The 16,454-nt window shown below is 41.5% G+C and overlaps 1 long non-coding RNA gene across 6 annotated transcripts in view; it reads left to right on the forward strand.

Annotated features, from left to right (window-relative positions):
* Positions 3,361-16,454, forward strand: part of LOC100621792 — a 30,440-nt gene continuing 17,346 nt past the window's right edge. For 2 of the 6 annotated variants that reach the window (XR_002342642.1, XR_002342658.1), the window contains exons 1-2: positions 3,361-4,647; positions 5,097-5,940. This is a non-coding gene — a long non-coding RNA (uncharacterized LOC100621792). The remainder of the gene's footprint in view (positions 4,648-5,096; positions 5,941-16,454) is intronic. The other 4 variants (XR_001305915.2, XR_002342647.1, XR_002342646.1 and 1 more) reach the window with 3 other exon arrangements.

The following is a 16,454-nucleotide window of genomic DNA, read 5'->3' on the forward strand; positions in this document are numbered from 1 at the left end:
AAAACTTACCATGAGAAAATGTAAATAACCTTTTAAGCTAATTATCTTTTGCTTTAAGCCTTAAAGCTTCTATTTGTCTGATATTTTCTGAGTTAATGGTTTACTTTTTATTTGTAAGTTTTTAAGGGGGAAATTTCTGATAGAAATCACTTTTAGAAACTTTAGAAAAAATGGTAGAACTTTCAGCTGAGCCAAGAGATTATTTTTTCCCTTCTTAAATGGTCTCATTGCGCTTGTTTATGATATGAAAGATTTGGATGCACTGATCCCTAAGAGTCATTCCAACGCCAAACTTAAAAAAAAAATCTTGGTAGGGTTCTATCAGGAAAATTGTATATTAATTAATATTCCAGTGGGCTACATTTAATGCAGAAATCTGCATATGGGGTATTAATCACACCGCTGGGTTGAAAGCTCAGTCCAGCCACTTACTAGCTGAATGATCCTGATCAAGTTACTTCATTTCTCTACCTTTAGTTCTGCTTTTAAAAACTGGAGATAATAATGAGACATAGGGTTATTACGAGAATTGAATAAACTAATACATGTGATGTACTTAAAACTTAGCTGGCACATAACGATGTTGGTGTTAGTTGTTCACGTTCTTGACAGAACACATTGTTTTATTTCAAAGTTCACTTGGAATTCATACTAAAAGGTACAACAAGGCATTTCATGGCTGTTTTCCATATTTGGGGGGAAGAGTATTATCTTTATTTTGCAAGGAATTGCAAGAATCCCTTTATACATTTTCTTTTTATTTACAAATGCAGAATCATAGAACTATTGAATGATAGTGCTTGCTGTGACTCTAGAAACCATCAAGTCTGGTAATTTTCTTTAATTTCTCTTCTGGATAGGGTTTTAGTTCTTTTAATGAACATTTTACCCAGCGTTATGGAGGTACAATTGACAAAAATATGTATATATTTAAGGTATATGGGATGGTTTGATATATGTATACGTTGTGAAATTACTAACAGCCCAACTGATAAAAATCCATAATCTCACAGTCACCATTTTTTTGTGTGACAACAACACTTAAGATTTACTCTCTTAGCAAATTTCAGGTATCTGATACAGTAAAATTATTTTTCGATAAGGCATTTTAATATTTATTTATTTTTATATTTAATTATTTTTATTTTTTTCCATTATAGCTGGTTTGCAGTGTTCTGTCAATGTTCTACTGTACAACAAGGTGATCCAGTCACACATACACGTATACATTCCTTTTTCTCACATTGTCATGCTCCATCATAAGTGATGAGATATAGTTCCCAGTGCTATATACAGGATCTCATTGCTTATCCATTCCAAAGACAATAGTTTGTATCTATTAACCTCAAATTCCCAGTTCATCCCACTCCCTCCTCCTCCCCCTTGGCAACCACAGGTCTGTTTTCCACGTCCATGATTTCCTTTTCCATGGAAAGATTCATTTGAATCATATATTAGATTCCAGATATGTGATATCATATGGTATTTGTCTTTCTTTTTCTGACTTACTTCACATAGTCTGAGAGTGTCTAGTTCCATCCATGTTGCTGCAAATGACAATATTTTGTTCTTTTTTATGGCTGAGTAGTATTCCATTGTGTATATAGGCCACATCTTCTTAATCCATTCATCTGTCAATGGACATTTAGGTTGTTTCCATGTCTTGGCTATTGTGAATAGTGCTGCAATGAACATACAGGTGCGTGTGTCTTTTTCAAGCAAAGTTTCCTCCAGATATATGCCCAAGAGTGGTATTGCTGGGTCATATGTTAGTTCTACATATAGTTTTCTAAGGTACCTCCACACTGTTTTCCATGATTTACATTCCCAACCCCAGTGCAGGAGGGTTCCCTGCACTGATTCATTAAAAAAATAGCACAGTTAACTAGTTTTAATTTGCATACTCTTAGACTTAGTTCACAGAATGAATTTTTATCAGGGTCAGTTATTTTATGTAAATGACTTGATTTATTGTCCACATCATAATTTACTTCTTTAAAAATAAGAATTCTCCTGTATTTAAGGTGTACAAGATGATGTTTTGGTATTCATACATAGTAACATGATTACTATGGTCAAGCTAATTAACAAATCCATTTCCTTACATACTTAGCTATTTTTCTTTTTGTGATGAAAATACCTGAAAGCTCCATTTTTTAAATTGTTTTTTATTTTATTTTATTTTCCGCTTTTTAGGGCCACATTCATGGCATATGGAAGTTCCCAGGCTGGGATCCAGTTGGAGCTACAGCTGCCGGCCTGCACCACAGCCACAGCAACATCAAATCTGAGCCACATGTTCGACCTACACCACAGCTCACAGCAATGCCAGATCCTTAACCCACTGAGCGAGGCCATGGATCAAACCTGCAACCTCATGGTTCCTAGCCAGATTCATTTCTGCTGTGCCATTTTCAGGAACTCCCTGAAAGCTACTTTCTTAGCAAATTTACAGTCAAGTATTATCAACTGTAGTCACCATGCTGTGCATTAGAACCTCAGAACTTATTTATCTTATAACTGAAAGTTTGTACCCTTTGACCAATATCTCCCCCTACACAGGAATCCTAGAATTCCTTGGAGGTGATTTGAAGGTCATCCTCAACGTAGGATGAATGAGGAAAGATAAGTCTCCATGGTCACTCCTAATTCCACCAGAATGGCTTGTTTCCATCTATTTTGTGTATTGCAATTCTTGATAAAATTTATCTTATTTTACATATACCCTCATTTCACAGGCGAAGAAACTAAGCCTCAACAAGTTGCAGTGATGTGTCCAAGGACACATAGCAGGTTGGCAACAGTCCAGAAATAAACTCCAGGTTTCCAGGTGCCTAATAAACTACATCCATACCATGCTGCCGTGGAAACTTTCAAACAAATTAAAGTAAAAATAAACAAATTCACAAACAACAACAACCAAAACCCCCAAGAAACTCTCTAGGAAATACTAGCTCATCGTGGGGGAACACAGTTTCTTCCACTTGGTAACAGCAGTGAAGCCTGAATCAAGGAAACTAGAATTTAGACATTAAATAAGATACCAGAGGTTGGGCCTTTAGATAGTTTTGTAAAATCTTCAGCAGCTTAATCAAATTTAACTTCCTTATCTATAGAAAAATGATTGTTTTTTATTTTTTTGTCTTTTTTTGCCATTTCTTGGGCCACTCCTGCGGCATATGGAGATTCCCAGGCTAGAGGTCTAATCAGAGCTATAGCCGCCTGCCTACGCCAGAGCCACAGCAACTCGGGATCCGAGCCGCATCTGCGACCTATACCACAGCTCATGGCAACGCCGGATCCTTAACCTACTGAGCAAGGCCAGGGATCGAACCCGCAACCTCATGGTTCCTAGTTGGATTTGTTAACCACTGAGCCACAATGGGAACTCCCAATTAATCGTTTTTTAAAGGAAGCATCTCAAGGGCCACATAATTCGAATGTGTCAAGTGCCATGGGATTCAGGGATGAAAAATTCCCTGCAGCTCTAAAGCAAGCATTATAATTTGAGGTTTCCTGACAGTTTTTGAAAGAAAAGACATATTAACCTTTCTTTTCCAGGCCAAATGCCAAGTTAGGTAATTACCCTTTGCCCGCTTTCTTTCCCCAAGCTGTTTAATTAGATAAGAACTCTGCCTTCATTTCCTTTCATAAACTGAATTGTGATGTTGCCACATGCCTTTCAACAACTGTTAATGCCCTCGTTTGCTGAATGCTTTTTCCTTCGGAACAGAAGAGATTTTGCCATGAAGTATTCGGCTCTCCGCAGGGTACAAACACTTTCCAAGGGTTAGGGTGCGAATTCTCATGTTTCTGAACACTAGATTCTGAAGCAGAATTCAGCTTCAATTGTGCTCCAGGAGGAATTAATAAACTATACCTTCCTTGCTAGTCCTGGTATGTCTGACAAAGGTTAAGGGCAAAGCTTTAATAACTTGCCCAAGAAACAATGTTAACTTGCAGTCAATTCCCCACTCCACACCCTCCCGCCTCCTTGAAAAACTTCCCAAAGGAACAATGCGTTCACAGCGTCACAGAAGACTGCAGTCCGCTGACCTCACCATTTTATCAACAGCATGACTTTTCCACAACAGCAGAACTGCAGTGAGCTAAATGCAATGCCTTGTACTCAGAAACAACAGGGTTCTAGTACCAACCACCCTATAATAGCAAAGTTATTTTAGGGAAGTTACTCAGTTTCACAAAGCCTCTTTCCTCAGGCTTACATATTTTTTCACTTAAAATGTGTTGGAACTGACCCATATCAGCACATGTGTTCCATTTTATTAGGTTTTTAATGGCTACGGGACAGTCCATTATATAGCTGGACCGTGGTTTACCTGTTGATGGACATTTAGGCTTCTTTCAATCTTTGTTCTGGAAGGCAGTGCTGGAATGTGGGTGGATCACTGCATACACGGAAATATGTCTTTGTAAGACATTTTTTTGAGTGGAATTGCTGGGTAAAAAAGATCTTTGTGTTTGAAATTTGGATAGATAGTGCCACATTGTTCTGCATTGTAGTTGCCTCTGTATTCTCACCAGCAGTGTCTGCCAGTGCTGTTTTCTCTTGGAAATCTTTGTGGAACCGTTGGGTGAGAATAGCATCTCAACAGGAGTTTAACATGCAATGCTCTTGGTCTAAGGGTGAGCATCTTTTCATATTTTAAAGAAGTCTTTATTTCCTTTTCTCTAACTGCTCAAATCTTGTGCATTATCTTTTTTGGATGTTGATTTTCTTCTTATTGAAATGTAGGAATTCTTTATGTACATAAAAATGAGTCTTTTGTATGAATTGCAACTTGCAAATATATATTCTATTTATATATAAATTATATACTTATAAATATATTTGCCATTTAACTTGGTTGTTTTCCAAGCAGAAATTTAAAAAATTGTTTTATGGACCCTGGATTTTTAAAAAATCATATATAGGAACGATTCATTCTGAAATTTAAAAACATTAAAATTTTCTAATTTTCTTCTGAATATTTTGTGACTTCATTTTTCATATTAAAATATTTGACCCATCTGAAATTTATTTTATTTTAAGCTGTGGAGCTCTAATTTCATTTCATTCCATTTCATTTTTCTAGGTGGCCCCCTGGTTGTTCCAAAGACATATGATTAAATTGTACCTTAATCTCCAACTGAATTTATCAAAGCCTAAATTTCTGTACCTATTTTAATATATTATTGGAGTTATGACACTGCTTTACTGATTTTTGGGTCTTTTCTTATGCAAAGAAAGCATTGTTTTAACAATTAAAATGTTATAATTTAATATCTGATAGAATATCTATCTGTCTTCTGATTTTTTTCAAGAATTTTCCTAGCTAATATTACTTGTTTAAATTTTTATATGAAAAATCTGCTTATCTAGTCCCTTCCTTTCGAACAAATTTGATGAGTTTTTTGGAGAGGGAAGTGCATTGAATTGATAATTTTTAAAGGAAGATTTTATATATATAGATGATATTGAATCTTTTTTATTCAAGACTGTGCTATGTCTTCCCATTTAACTATTTTTATGTCCCCCAGCAGAAGTTTATATGCATAGATGTCATAAAGCGGAGATACCATGAAAAGGGTTATAATGGTACCTACCTCAAAGAGTTATTGTAATGATTAAATAAGGATAAGATACAGTGCCTGGCCCTTAACATGCTCAAAAAATACAGTATATGACAAATACATCCTTCATTGCCATATCCTGTTATATGTGTGACTAATCTAATAAGATAAATCAGTCTCTCAATAATCTGAAATTTCCGTGATTATGACTCACGCTTGGCTCTACCTTGAAATAGAAATGATATTCCTCATCTTTGCTACTCTTCCCTTTGTCCTACTCACCTTTGTGGCAGGTTTTCTAAAGTGACTACAAGTCCCACTGGACGCATCTGTGACATCCTTGATGGATATGAGTTAATTAAACAGGTATGGCTGCCCTTCTATCCAAAGAAGTGTCAGCACCCAGGCAAAGGTGACTGGTTAGGATATACATTCCATATCTCTCTTGACAACTGTGTACCAGGTGGAGAAAATATTACCAGATACTATATATAGAGATTTTATTTCTATTGTGAAGGTAGAGAATCTCCCTTTACTATAGGATAGTAGTGGGTTTGATTAAGGTAGCTCAGTTGTCAATCAAGTGGAGATTCTGGATTATCCTCGGATACCCTGTGTCCCATATCCATGAATTTTATATACCTTCACAGCACACTCACTGTATGCTCAATATTGAGCTAAGTGTTTTATTTGTTTGATCACATTTAGTCTTCACATGTGGCTATCATTATCCCATTTTCCAGCTATAATAACAGGGTCAAGGTCACAGATCTAGAAACTGACAAAGCTGGTACTGGAGACTTGCTTGTCTTCAAAGCCTGCACTTTTAACCATAATGCTTAATTTAGCAGATTTTGAACAAGTTCAACAAAATCAACTGCGAAATAAATTGACGTACTATTTGATTGCATGTCCAAGCATGCTCTCTTATCTGGAACGGAGTTATTGTCATACTAGGTATTATTAGTTCAAGTATTCTTTTTGTTAATAAAATCACACCTCCACTGATGACTACGAGTCCTGGTCCTTCTTGAAAATCATCATGAAAAAGTCCTGGGGGAAATTAATGATCTTTTCAGCTGCCTTTGCTTTCAGGGCCCAAGATTTGCATTTTCATGTGATCTGGATGTGCCAGAGCAGCAAGACCTGAGGTGTAGTCTATTCAATTATTTGTCTTCCTTTTTTAATGCCTTCATTTGATAGGAAACTCATTTGTGTCACACCCCCACTTGGCCTTTCCCAGGTAACCCATCGAACCTCTGAGAAGTATTTTAGCAAATAAAAAAGACAATCTAGCAAATTACTTATTCCCCGGGGGAAAAGCATGTGGCCAGTGAATCAGGGGAAATTGGCTGCCCAGGGAAGAGCATACTCAAGGCATTTCAGTATGAGTCACAGAACATAGGACTATCCCATGATCAAAAAAGGTGAATGAATAAAGCCAGAGTTCCTTTTACAGTTTCCATTGATGTGATCAACTTGGGCTTGTTCCTACACAGGCTGGTGAGGTCTGTCAATGGTGAAGAATGAGGAGTTGTCACTAAAGCATCCAGAAGGATGCTTTTTCAGAGAGGGAACTCCTTCCAGGTATGGAGCCTGGGGAACACCCCTGGGTGAGTGGGGCAGGCATTTGGAGGGTTAAGCATTGATGAAGTCCCAAAGGAAGAGAGGTCTAGGGTCTGGGAGCAGAACATCATGGAGACCCACGTAATCACAGCATTGGCAGGGAGACACTGGCTGGACTAATTGTCAGAGGACCTCAGTCCTAGGAGAACTAGGGAGGTCAGGTCTGGGACTTGGACATGGAGGAATTGGAGTACTTGGCATTTTAGTAAGGTAGGTACTCAGGTAAAATGAATACCAACTGTTCCTAGACTCTGTCTGTCTTCAAGATGCCCCCTACTTGGCACCTCGCAGCCATTCAACTAAGTGTTTGTTGAATAAATGAGTCATAAGATAAGCACTCAGTCTCTGAATGTGGGATACTGGGTGCCAGCAGGTCTCTGAGTGGAGGTGACCTGTGTTGAGTCACCTGAACACTGACCAAGGACATAGTTATCCCAGAACTTAGGGTGGGGCTGAACCTGCAGGTGGTGATCAAGGGCCCAGGTGGAGGAAAAGAGAAGCGTAAGGAGTAGGCAGGCAATTCCTACTCATTCTGTGATAGTTTTACATTGTCATTAGGTCTTCACTTTTGATCAAATACACTGTCTTAGCCTCTTTGGGCTGCAATAACAAAAATGCCGAAGATGGTAGCTTATGAACAACAGAATTTTTTTTCTCGTAGTTTCAGAGGCAGAGAAGTCTAAGATAAAAGTGCTGGCAGATTCAGTGTCTGATGCAGACCCTCTTCCTGGTTCATAGATGGCTGTCTTTTCACCATGTCCTCACATGGGACAGGGGACAAGGGATCTCTCTGGCATTATTTATTTATGTGTGTATTTATTTACTTATTTATTTATTTTGCTTTTTAGGGCCGCACCTGTGGCATATGGAGGTTCCCAGGCTAGGGGTCGAATTGGAGCTACAGCTGCTGGATTACGTCAGAGCCACAGCAGCACCAGATCCGAGCCACATCTGTGATCTACACCACAGCTCACGGCAGTGCCGGATCCTTAATCTACTGATCAAGGCCAGGGATCGAACCCGCAACCTCATGGTTCCTAGTTGGATTTGTGTCCGCTGGACCACGATGGGAACTCCTCTGGCATCGTTTATACGTGCACTAATCTCATCCATGAGGGCTCTTCCCTTATGACCTAATCGCCTCCCAAAGGCCCTCCCTCCAGTTGCCAACACTGAACCACAATGGGCTCTCCTTTTTTTTTTTTTTCTTCTTCCCATTCAGTTTCAATTAAATATTTGCTGTGTGACTGCCACTGGGATTAGTCCACTATGGAGTGTAACTCTATTTCCCTACATAATTCCTAAAGGTAGATGGTATTGGGTCCACTTTACAGATGAGAAAACTGAGGATTAAGTTCAATGTTAACACCTAAGGCTACATAGACAGGAAATGTTGGAGCAGGAATGTTAGGCTCGGACTCCGCTATCTTTCCTCAAACCTCTCTGATGTGTTCCTTTTCCTGGACTAGCACTGCTCCAACTTCCAAGTGCAGCTGACTTACTGGGGTAAATGCAGATTCTGGTTCAGATTCGAATGGGGCCCAAGACTGCTTTTCTAATGTGCTTCCCAGGGATGGTGTTGTCATTGGTCCCTGAACCACCCAGTGAGTAGCCAAGGTCTAGAATAGGGGTGGCCAGATGGTACATATTTTTGGCTCTGTGGTCTACAAGATCTCTGTCACAGGTACCTAGTTTGGCCAAGGAAGTGTGAAAGCAACCATGGACAATATGTCATGAAATAAAAATGCGGCCCTGTTCCAATAACCTTTATTATGGAGACTGACACGTGAATTTCTGATAATTTTCGCAGGTCACAAAGTACTATTTTTCTTTGGATTTGCTTTCAACCATTTAAGAATGTGAAAAACATGGTCAGCTCCTAGGCCACTGTTTCCTGTCTCCAGTCATTCTAGAAATGCAGGGGCCTTGCTCTGATGGAGCTGAAAAACTCAGCAAAGAGGATGGTCCTGGGCTCTGAGGTCGTCTGAGATCAAAACCGACCACAGCAGTTGGCAAACTAAGACGGGAGAGCAAGGGCCTTGGCGCCAGAGCCACCTCTGTCATAAGCCTGGCCACGTTCAGTGAGGTGACACAGGAAGGCCTTTTAATCTTGATGTCTCAGTTTCCTCATGTCAAGTGGGGCTAAAAAGAGTACCTACCTCACAGGGTTATAGTGAAGACGTGGAGAAACGAACTAGGGCACAGAAAGTTTCAGTGATACCAGCAGAGAGGAATTAGGAGGTTGGAATTCCAATATCAGCATCCATGACTGACCCAAGGTGTGAAGACGAGCCCAGCCAAACCTGACCCGGCCTCGGAGCCCGGCAGCTTCGATTACGTGACAGAGAATTTGCTGATCACGCTGTGGGTGTAAACAACCATCCAAGTTTGAGGAAAACACAATGAGGAAGCGAGAACTAAGCACAGTTCTCTGTGGGGCGGGGTGGGGGGGGGACGTCAATGCAGAGCTCGTGTGAAGATGTCTATTTAAGGCAGGCAAGGGAAACCCTCAAGAGAGTGTTGACGTGGTTGGCATTCATTTAATAATCACAATTAATAGCTGACCCAGGCACTCATAACCATGCCGTTGGTAATAGCCTAGTGTTTAATAAGCAGCCATCTGTTTAATTCTCCCGATCACATAATAAGGTAAGCACCATTATTATTCCCTTTTAACAGATTAAAAACCGAGACAGAGAGAGGGTAACAGGCCCAAGGCCACCCTTTCTTTAAGAGGCAGTGCAGGCTGGTTCCAGCACCCTTGTTCTTCGTCACCACACTGGAAATTTTCACTCCAGGAGCTCTAGGGTCTCTGCATAAGATTAGCCTGGTAGAGCAGGACGATGTGGGTGGGGAGGGGGGGTCTTCTCCCAGAGAGCGAATGGGGTTCCCGGCTTTTGCAATTCTTTCCGGCCACTGGGGTGTGACAGCAAATCTGATGCATGTGGAAATGGAAATATTCTTTCTGTCTTTGTAGTTCACATTTACTAACCACTCAAGCCAGAGTCCTGTTGTAGTCATATGGTAGACAGTGCAAGTTCAGACTATTCTGTATCTTGTTTTTGTTTTTGTTTTTTTTCTTTTTAGGGCCACCTCTGCGGTATATGGAAGTTCCCAGGCTAGGGGGTAGATTGGAGCTACAGCTTCCAGCCTATGCCCCAGCCACAGCAACGCGGGAGCCAAGCCCCGTCTGCAACCTACACCACAGCTCGCAGCAGTGCCGGATCCTCAACCCACAGAGTGAGGCCAGAGATTGAACCTACATCCTCATGGGCACTAGGTGGGTTCTTAATGGCTGAGCCACAACGGGAACTCCCAGACTATTCTGTATTTTGATGTAGATTCATTGTCAGAGTGGGTGGGGGTGGCACACAATATTTTTGCTTCTTTTCTGGGTGGGAGATGACCCTGGCCTCAAATGTGGACTGTGCACAGGCAATATGAAACAGAAAGATGTCCATTGTGGATCAGAAGGAAATGTCCCTTGAAGCAGATCTTCTGAAATTAGTGCCTCTGATTACTTGGATCCTATGAGTCTATAGAAAACTTTGGGTGATTCCCCACATCGTGACCGTTGTTTTCCCATCAGTTATAGTCTAATGATTAAGCAGCTCTTTTTATATTGAATTTGGGAAAGGACTTTTAATAAGGGTATTCCCATCTCTAAATACCTCAGAGAATTTGCCCTGGAAAATTATCTCACTATGTGTGCCCATATTTGGTAGCTTCCTCACCAATGAGATCAGATTTCCTGGATGTTCCAGAATTGCCATTTCTGCATTTTGTTTTATTTGTTTGTTTTTAATTTGTGAGAACACTGAAACTAAAACTCTTGTTACCTTTTCTCCAAGGATAAAGAAGGATACATGGACTGCGTATCTTCATGGCTATAAAATTCTGTGTTTATAAGCTTTGACCGTGACCCAGTGTCAGCTTTCCCAGTAAAGCAAAACAATTTCAAATTTTCTGAATTCTCGAAGAAACCTTTCTAGCTGATTAGTGACTGTATAGTTCCAATAGATTCTGTGCCTGATTTCTAATAGAGTAATAGGTCTGTCCTGAATTCTAGCTCTGCATAAAATTAATATTTTATTAATAGGAAATAATATATAATGATAACGTTTTTATTAAGGCAATGGTAATCATGAATATAAGCACTTCAAATATAACTGGCATTTGTGATGGAGATTTACTTTCAGTTTTCTTTTTTTTGGCCATGCCTGTGTCATGCAGAAGTTCCTGGGCCAGGGATCGAACCAGCAGTAACCAGAGCCATAGCAGTGACAACGCTGGATCCTTAACCCACTGAACCACCAGGGAATGCCTTCATATTCTTTTTTATTGATTTAATACATAGAGATTTTGTAATGGCATCGATTTCAGGTTTTTTTTTTTTTTTTTTTTTTTTTTTTTTTTTTTTTTTTTTTTTTATGTGTGTGTGTTTTTGTCTTTTTGTCTTTTTAGGGCTACACCCACAGCATATGGAGGTTCCCAGGATAGGGGTCCAATCAGGGCGACAGCTGCCAGCCTATGTCACAGCCACAGCAACTTGGGATGTGAGCCATGTCTGTGGCCCACAGCACAGATCATGGCAACGCAGGATCCCTAACCCACTGAGCGAGCCCAGGGATTGAACCCGCATCCTCATGGATACTAGTCGGGTTCGTTAACTACTGAGCCATGCTGAGAACTCCTGGATTTCAGTTTTATAAGAAGTATTCCTTCAGTGGTTAAAGGGCAGAGCCTGCCTAATTTCTATGGAATATACAGCCAAGAAAATCATTGGAAAGAGTGGTTTAGTTAAATGAGAGTCATAGAAAAAGTCCTGAATTTCTTTAAACATGCTATGTAGCAATTTCTTAATATATTATGAGGGTGCAGTCAGTTGTAAAAATACATGGAATACCAGGAATTCCTAGCCTCAGTCTGGTCTCATAAACACCATATGACCTTTAGTAAGTGGCTGGGGACAGATCCTTATGGCAGTAAAGTTTTGATTTTGTGTTCTAGAAAGATTGTTCATAATTCGACTTCCAAATACCCCATTAACTAATGTTTGCTTACATGAAGACTAGAAAAGAAAAACAACAGAAAAAAAGATTTCTAAAATACATTTTCTAAAAATTTTCTATTTTGAAAAGAAATTCTTGAGGCAAATGATCTCACAGGTGTTTGGACATCCAGTAAAAAGAAAACCAGACCAACATCCTAGTCTGGGGAATACAAAGTAATTTAGGTTATTTTAGGTTCCCTTTGGTTAAATGAGGAATTCATTAGTGTCTATTAGAGATTATTATTGTATGTGTTTTAACTCCCAAAAATCTATATTGAGGAGTCCAGGACAGTATTCAGTTAGGTACTGTTTTGTGGTTCCTATGAACAAAGGCTATCAAATTCTTTAATTTTTTTTTTTTTTTCTTTTTAGGGCCACACCCACAGCATATGAAAGTTCCCAGGCTAGAGGTCTAATCGGAGCTACAGCTGCTGGCCTACACCACAGCCACAGCAACACTGGATCTGAGCTGCACCTGCGACCAACGCCACAGCTCACGGCAATGCCAGGTCCTTAACCCACTGAGTGAGGCCAGGGATGGAACCCGAATCCTCATGGATACTAGTCAGGCTCTTAACCCACTGAGCCACAATGGGAACTCCAGGCTATCAAATTCAAAGGAGGACATATTAACAAGGCAAGAAATGACCTCCTCTAGGGAAGCAGGTCTTAAACAGGGACAATGTCAGATGGGCTCTGGAGAGGGGCAGGGGCCTGCCAGGAGAGAGAAATCATGTGGACCAAGTCACTGAGGTGGGCAGTGATCCCAGCAAGTTAATGCAAGTGTGGAAAAACTTTCCTGATTCAAGCAGAAAAAAAATTGGCCTTGGTCACATCACAGAGGCCACTGCAAGTCACCAGGGGACTTCAGCTTTGTTTGGGAATCCTAGAAGAATTTTAAGCAGGGAAGAGCTCTGATAAAAGTGATATTTAAAGAAGATTGCTTTTGCAGTGGCATACCCTGGCAAAGACTGGAAGGTGGCCCTTTGGGTAGAAGCTTCTTGTATGTTTTTATATTCTAGGGTCTTAATTTAGGAGATTAGCTATTTTGACACCTAGTAGACCACTTATCTTCACATTCATTTAGATAGCTTAGCTAACAATTTAAATTTATTTAATGCAATATTGTGTCCATATTTTATATCAAAATACTCCATAAACTTTACTACTACTTCTGGTCCTTTGGACCAAAGGCAGGTAAAAATACAGAAACGGGGACCCATCAGGGATGGCTTGTATTGGTAGAAAAAGTGGACACAGTGTTTGCCCCCAGAATGCCTGCCCATTGAGAAAGATTGGCTGTCAGCAAATCATAACAGAAAGAACTAGTTACCATGGTGCTAAGTAGGGAGGGGTAAATGGGGGACGTCTGAGAAGGGGTTCTAAAGCAGATTTATGGCCTGAGGATTGGGGAGAAAGTCTCTCGGGGAAGTGACATTCAAAATGAGATCTGATTGGCTTGGACGAAGGGAGAGTCGGAGCTGAAGTGGGTTTGAAATTCTAAGAAGAGGAAATTAGACTTGTGGGGGCCCTGGGGTGAAACGGAGTCCAGAGCATTCAAGGAACTGAAAGAAGGCCAGCTGGACTGGAGTGGCAGGGTACAGCCCAAGCAGGATGGAGAGAGACTGGGAGGGGGCAGATGGCACCGGGCCTTGAAAACCACAATAAGGGCTTTCAGGGCGCTGCTCCTTCTCCTTCAACGTGTGCCTTCCCCTCCCCCGACCAAGAGCCCCAGTGATTTCAACATCCACACTTAGCATCAAGGCCTCAGACTAACTGCGACACTTTGGTGCACAGAAGCTACAGCTGAGCACGGCCACGCATTTAAGGTCAGCTGAGTGCTCCATCTGTATTATCCTAAACCCTGAAATTCTCTGTGTGGCCATGGCCACTTAGCCTTTCATCTCTGGCCTAGCTGCTGTTTGACCTCGGAGCACATTCAGTTCCATTGCTGTTTGACCTCGGAGCACATTCAGTTCCATCACTGTTCCTGACGCTTGTTCACCCACTGGGTCTTCTCAGCCCCCTGCACAGAGCTCAGGGGCAACCACTCAACCAGACCCTCCCTCTGGAGGAACCACGTGCCTGTTGTCTGTGCTCCATTCTTGATTTTGCTGGGAAACTTAGGTCACGCCCAGGTGAGTTTACGACTCATTCACGCTTCAACTTGTCTCTCACGTCACTTGACAAGCATTTTTGGTTGATTGTTTATTTCAGTCCTGCTAAGTGCTTTCCAACAACTTTATCCTCCTTAACCCCAAGCCTGCTCTCCTGACACACTGGCCCCCTATTTCTGGGATTGGCACCCCGTCGGGAGTCACCTGTGCCAGGAACCCAGGAGTCCTCTGGACTCTCCTTTTCTCACTTTCACTTTCAGACAGTGGCCAAATCCCATGAATTGTCTACTGACTTTGCTTCTCTTTTCAGTTTCCTTCTCTGTATCCAACCGCTGTTTCCCACCATCAGACTGTCATTTTCCTTGTCTTAACTGGTTTCCTTGCCTCCCATTCGGTATTCTTCTAATCATTCTCCCGCACGGCCTCAGATATGACATCTAACTTTGTCATTGCCATGCTGTAAACTCTCCAATGACTCCCATTACCTACAGGAGGAAAGTCCACCTTCCTTAAATAAAAAGCAGGGCCCTCTGTGGCCTGATCTCTGCCCACCTCTCTGACTCTTCCATTCAAGTGTGTTACCCCTTTCTCCTGCCTTCTTCCACCCTTCAACCTTGTATTCTATCCATACAAATTTGCCCTTATTCTAACCCATGGTGCTCTGGATGTGCCTCTGGACATGGTGCTCCTTGGTCTGGGGTGTCTTTTGACACCCAGTTTCCTTCCCAGAGACTTGATATCTTTTGAGATTCAGCTCCACACGTTACAAGAGACCTCTTCTTCTTCTTCTTTTTTCGCCTTTTTGTCTTTATTTCAGGGCCGCACCCGAGGCCTATGGGGAGGTTCCTAGGCTAGGGGTCTAATCAGAGCTGTAGCCGCTGGCCCACACCACAGCCACAGCAACCCCAGATCTGAGCCGAGTCTGCGACCCACACCACAGCTCACGGCAATGCCGGATCCTTAACCCACTGAGTGAGGCCAGGAATCGAACCTGCCACCTTATGGTTCCTAGTCGGATTTGTTTCTGCTGTGCCACAACAGGAACTCCAGGAGACCTCTTCTGAACCCCCTTCTCTCCCTCCCCCACAACTCGTTCTGAACTCTCCTTCCTCCACTCCACCGAATGCATCTTTGTATCAGAGCACTTAGTATACCTGCGGTGATTTGTTTTCAAATCCCCATTCTTGAAAATGGTTATAAGCTCTCTGTATTAGTCAACTTTACCTGCTTGGTCCCCAGCACAATTCCTGACCACAGTGGCCATTCAAAGGACTCCACCAGACCAAAGGCCGGACTCTCTGTCTTGCAAATGATCTTCTGGTCTACCTTACGGGGGTGCACGTTTCCTCACAGGGGACCCTTCCCTCTCCTTCCTCTTCCTTCTTTCCAGAGAAAAATCTTTATGTCCCCTCTCTTTCCTCAATCGGATCTTGAGAAAGAAGTGCCCTGATCCTTTCCAAGGTTAATCCCAGCCCTAGTGCCCTGGATCTAAGATGATCTCATTTCTCTTGAACTTTGCTCCATAAATTGCTGCTCCTTTATCTTCCATTTTTGGTTTCTTTTTCTACTGTGATTTTCCTTCCGCCTGCAAATGGGTTCTGTCCCCCTTATTAAAACAACATAAGCCCACCTCCCTCAACTATCCCCTCATCATACTATGACAATTTTTCCCTCCAAACCCATCCTGACCCCACTTTCATTTGTTAACTTATTTTCCTAACAGCACTTGTCACAACACTATTAGATTATTTTTCTGTTAACTCATTTTGGTTCTCATTAGCATGTAAGTTCCATGGGGGCCAGATCTGTCCCCAAGGTCTGATGCAGTACCTTGTGCCAAGGCACAATTTACTTAATATATCTGTTGGGTAAATTAATGCATAAGTGAGTATGTGAATGAGTAAAGGAATAAATGATACTCCTGTCTTCACTGCAATCCCCATTGAATTCTGCGCTTTCATGCTCTTTCCCACACCTTCTGGTTTTAGTCCACTGCTCTACTGAAATTGCTCCTTCTAAGTTGGCCAGTGACGACTTTATTACCAAATCCCACAGCCTTGACATTTCTGTGGCATTTGACAACC

This window comes from Sus scrofa, chromosome 1 (genome assembly GCF_000003025.6).
Source record: "Sus scrofa isolate TJ Tabasco breed Duroc chromosome 1, Sscrofa11.1, whole genome shotgun sequence".
NCBI lineage: Eukaryota > Metazoa > Chordata > Mammalia > Artiodactyla > Suidae > Sus > Sus scrofa.